Source organism: Sturnus vulgaris, unplaced genomic scaffold (genome assembly GCF_052056855.1).
Source record: "Sturnus vulgaris isolate bStuVul1 unplaced genomic scaffold, bStuVul1.hap1 Scaffold_173, whole genome shotgun sequence".
Classification (NCBI taxonomy): Eukaryota; Metazoa; Chordata; class Aves; order Passeriformes; family Sturnidae; genus Sturnus; species Sturnus vulgaris.
Window position 1 is genome coordinate 27,501 of NW_028276092.1, and position 3,966 is coordinate 31,466.

Below are 3,966 nucleotides of genomic sequence, written 5' to 3' on the forward strand. Positions count from 1 at the left end.
CGAATGCTGGGTAGACCTGTTGCCCTCTGCCGGCCGGCCTAATGCTGGGTAGACCTGTTGCCCTCGGCCGGCCTTTGGACGTGGCGGCCTAATGCTGGGTAGACCTGTTGCCCTCGGCCGGCCTTTGGACGTGGCGGCCGAATGCTGGGTAGACCTGTTGCCCTCGGCCGGCCTTTGGACGTGGCGGCCTAATGCTGGGTAGACCTGTTGCCCTCGGCCGGCCTTTGGACGTGGCGGCCGAATGCTGGGTAGACCTGTTGCCCTCGGCCGGCCTTTGGACGTGGCGGCCTAATGCTGGGTAGACCTGTTGCCCTCGGCCGGCCTTTGGACGTGGCGGCCTAATGCTGGGTAGACCTGTTGCCCTCGGCCGGCCGTGTTACCGGCCGGCCTAATGCTGGGTAGACCTGTTGCCCTCGGCCGGCCTTTGGACGTGGCGGCCGAATGCTGGGTAGACCTGTTGCCCTCGGCCGGCCTTTGGACGTGGCGGCCGAATGCTGGGTAGACCTGTTGCCCTCGGCCGGCCTTTGGACGTGGCGGCCGAATGCTGGGTAGACCTGTTGCCCTCGGCCGGCCTTTGTACCTGGCGGCCTAATGCTGGGTAGACCTGTTGCCCTCGGCCGGCCGTGTTACCGGCCGGCCTAATGCTGGGTAGACCTGTTGCCCTCGGCTGGCCTTTGGACGTGGCGGCCGAATGCTGGGTAGACCTGTTGCCCTCGGCCGGCCTTTGGACGTGGCGGCCTAATGCTGGGTAGACCTGTTGCCCTCGGCCGGCCTTTGGACGTGGCGGCCGAATGCTGGGTAGACCTGTTGCCCTCGGCCGGCAGTGTTACCGGCCGGCCTAATGCTGGGTAGACCTGTTGCCCTCGGCCCGCCGTGTTACCGGCCAGCCGAATGCTGGGTAGACCTGTTGCCCTCGGCCGGCCTTTGTACGTGGTGGCCGAATGCTGGGTAGACCTGTTGCCCTCGGCCGGCCTTTGGACGTGGCGGCCTAATGCTGGGTAGACCTGTTGCCCTCGGCCGGCCTTTGGACGTGGCGGCCTAATGCTGGGTAGACCTGTTGCCCTCGGCCGGCCTTTGTACCTGACGGCCGAATGCTGGGTAGACCTGTTGCCCTCGGCCGGCCGTGTTACCGGCCAGCCGAATGCTGGGTAGACCTGTTGCCCTCGGCCGGCCTTTGTACCTGACGGCCGAATGCTGGGTAGACCTGTTGCCCTCTGCCGGCCGTCTTTCCGGCTGGCCTAATGCTGGGTAGACCTGTTGCCCTCGGCCGGCCCTGGTACCGGCCGGCATAATGCTGGGTAGACCTGTTGCCCTCGGCCGGTCTTTGTCTCTGGCCACCCGCGGCGTGGTAGTCCTGTTACCGTCGGCCGGCCTTGCAGCCCGGCCGCCGCGCGATGGCGCCCCGTCTCTTCCATCGGACGCGCGGCCCCCTTGTCGTCTCTGCAGCGGCGAGCACGCCTTCGGCGGTCGGCCTGCACGTCCGGCATGACCGCGGGCACTGGCAGCCCAGCAGGCAGCCCTGCTCTCGCGTCTTCTTCCCCCCGGCGAAAGGCGGGGCGTGAAGGCGGGCGACTTTCGGTCCCAGCCGTGCCCAGGTGTCCCTGCCGGCTCCGTGCGCCAGCATCCACTGGCGAGCTCCGCCGGCCTCTTCCCCAGCCGCGGCCCCTGTCCGCTCCGCCGTCATGGTGCCGGCACCCCACTTCCCCAAGCGCTCCCCGACAGGAGCAGGCAGCGTTGTCGCGCCCCCTCCCCGTGCTCGAATGGACCGCGGCCCTGCTCCGGGCTTCATTTCTGCAGCGCGCTCGCTCGCTCGCTCGCTCGCTCGCGCGCTCCCTCCCTCCCCCCCCCCCTCCCCCCTCCCCCCGGCCGCCCACCCGCCGCGCTGCCGCCCTGCCGCAGGCTTGAGCGGCGCCGGGGCGGAGGAGGAAGGAACGCCACCAAAGCAAAAGGCTCCGAGAAAGCTGAACAGAGAGCTTCTTTGACCAGGGACAGACGGCGCCAATCATCCCGCCGCCATCCCTGCTTGTGCACCAGGCTCTCCGCCTGCCGACCTCGGCATCAGCCTCCCGCCGCCGCCGTGTAAACTGCCCGGTGGGACCGTGGGCGGGGGCAGGAAGAGGCTGAAAGTGCTGCCAGGGAGGCTGATGGCGGAGGGCGGGGTCGCCCCCAACCGACAATGGGCAGGGCCCGAGGCAGTCTGAAAGCGCTGCCAGGGAGGCTGATGGCGGAGGGCGGGGTCGCCCCCAACCGACAATGGGCAGGGCCCGAGGCAGTCTGAAAGCGCTGCCAGGGAGGCTGAGGGCGGGGGGCGGGGCGCCCCCAACCGACAATGGGCAGGGCCCGAGGCAGTCTGAAAGCGCTGCCAGGGAGGCTGAGGGCGGGGGGCGGGGCGCCCCCAGCCGACAATGGGCAGGGGCCCGAGAGAGTCTGAAAGCGCTGCCAGGGAGGCTGACGGCGGGGGGCAGGGCGCCCCCAGCCGACAATGGGCAGGGGCGGGGAAAGTCTGAAAGCGCTGCATGGGAGGTTGATGGCGGAGGGCGGGCTCGCCCCCAGCGTTAATGGGTGGCTGCGGAAGACGGGGCAGGGACAGGGAGAGGGCAGGCGGCTTCGTGCCGGCCCCGGGCGCCTCGACAGCGAGCCCTCACGGCCCCCCAAACCCGCGCCGAGGCCCCAAGAGCTCTGCAGACCTTCCGCGGAAGAACCGGCCCGAAAGCGGCCACCCGCTTGCCGACGGCGGCGCCGGTCGCCTCGATGCAGCCGCCTCCGTGGGGCGGGAAGGGGCAGGGCGAGTTGTGCCAGGGCGCGGCGGCTTTGGGCCGAGTTTCGCTGCACGTACGTGCTTCCCCTGGCTGTGCTGCGGCCCGTGAGGTTCTGTTTTGTGGTGGGGGGGGGCTCTGTAGGTAGGGTCTCTGGGGGACGGGGGAGGAGGCGTGGGGTAGGGAGGACGCCGTTTGGGGGGGTCAGTGTGTCAGCAGGGCGAGAACCGGGCACAGGCCCTCCGTCAGCTCGGCTGTGGGCCCAAAGGGATCACAAATAAGATTTGGCAAGAGTTTTGTTTTCCGGAAAAGATTTTCTTTCCGAGTAAATAGAAGAGGCAATCATTCAAAAAAGGCAAAGAGGAAATGAAACAAATCAAATCAAATCAAAACAAAACAAAACAAAACGAAATAAAATAAAATAATAAAATGAAATGAAAAGAAATGAAATGAAATGAAATGATGAAATAAAATGTTGTCGAAAATATGTCTTGGTCTTGAAATCGATTCTGCCGGGCGGGGCAAGGCTGCTGGAGCACTTGGGCTCCGGAGCGTTAAGAGGCTGTGGGGTTTCCCCGGCTCCGAGATGGTACAAGGATGCCTCGTCTACCCGGATCCGCGAAACGTGGCCCGTCCCGCGGCGGCCAGGTCGACGCGGCTCCGGGGCCGGTGGCGTGGGACCGCCGTCGCCGGCGAAGGCGCAGCGGCGGCGGCCGTGGCCGCGACGACCAGGTCTACACGACTCCGGGAAACTTGGCCGGTCCCGCGGCGGCCAGGTCTACTGGGCTCCGGGATGGGCGGCCGCCGTGGCCGCGGCGACCAGGTCTACCCGCCTCCGGGACCGGCGGCGTGGGTCCGCCGTCGAGGGCGAGGGCGCTGCGACGGCCGCGGCGACCGGGTCTACCTAGCTCCGGTGCGACCCGGGCTGCGTGCAGCATGGCGAAGGTAGACCTGTGGTCCGCATCACGGCGTGGGCAGACCTGGTGTCCGCAGCATGGAGCGGGTAGACATGTTGTCCGCCGCATGGAGTGGGTAGACCTGTTGTCCGCGTAATGGAGTAGTTAGACCTGGTGTCCGCAGCTTGGAGTGGGTAGACCTGTTGTCCGCAGCAAGCCGTGGGTAGACCTGGTGTCCGCAGCATGCCCTGGGTAGACCTGGTGTCCGCAGCTTGGTAGACCTGTTGCCCGTTTCATGGCTGGGTAGACCTGGT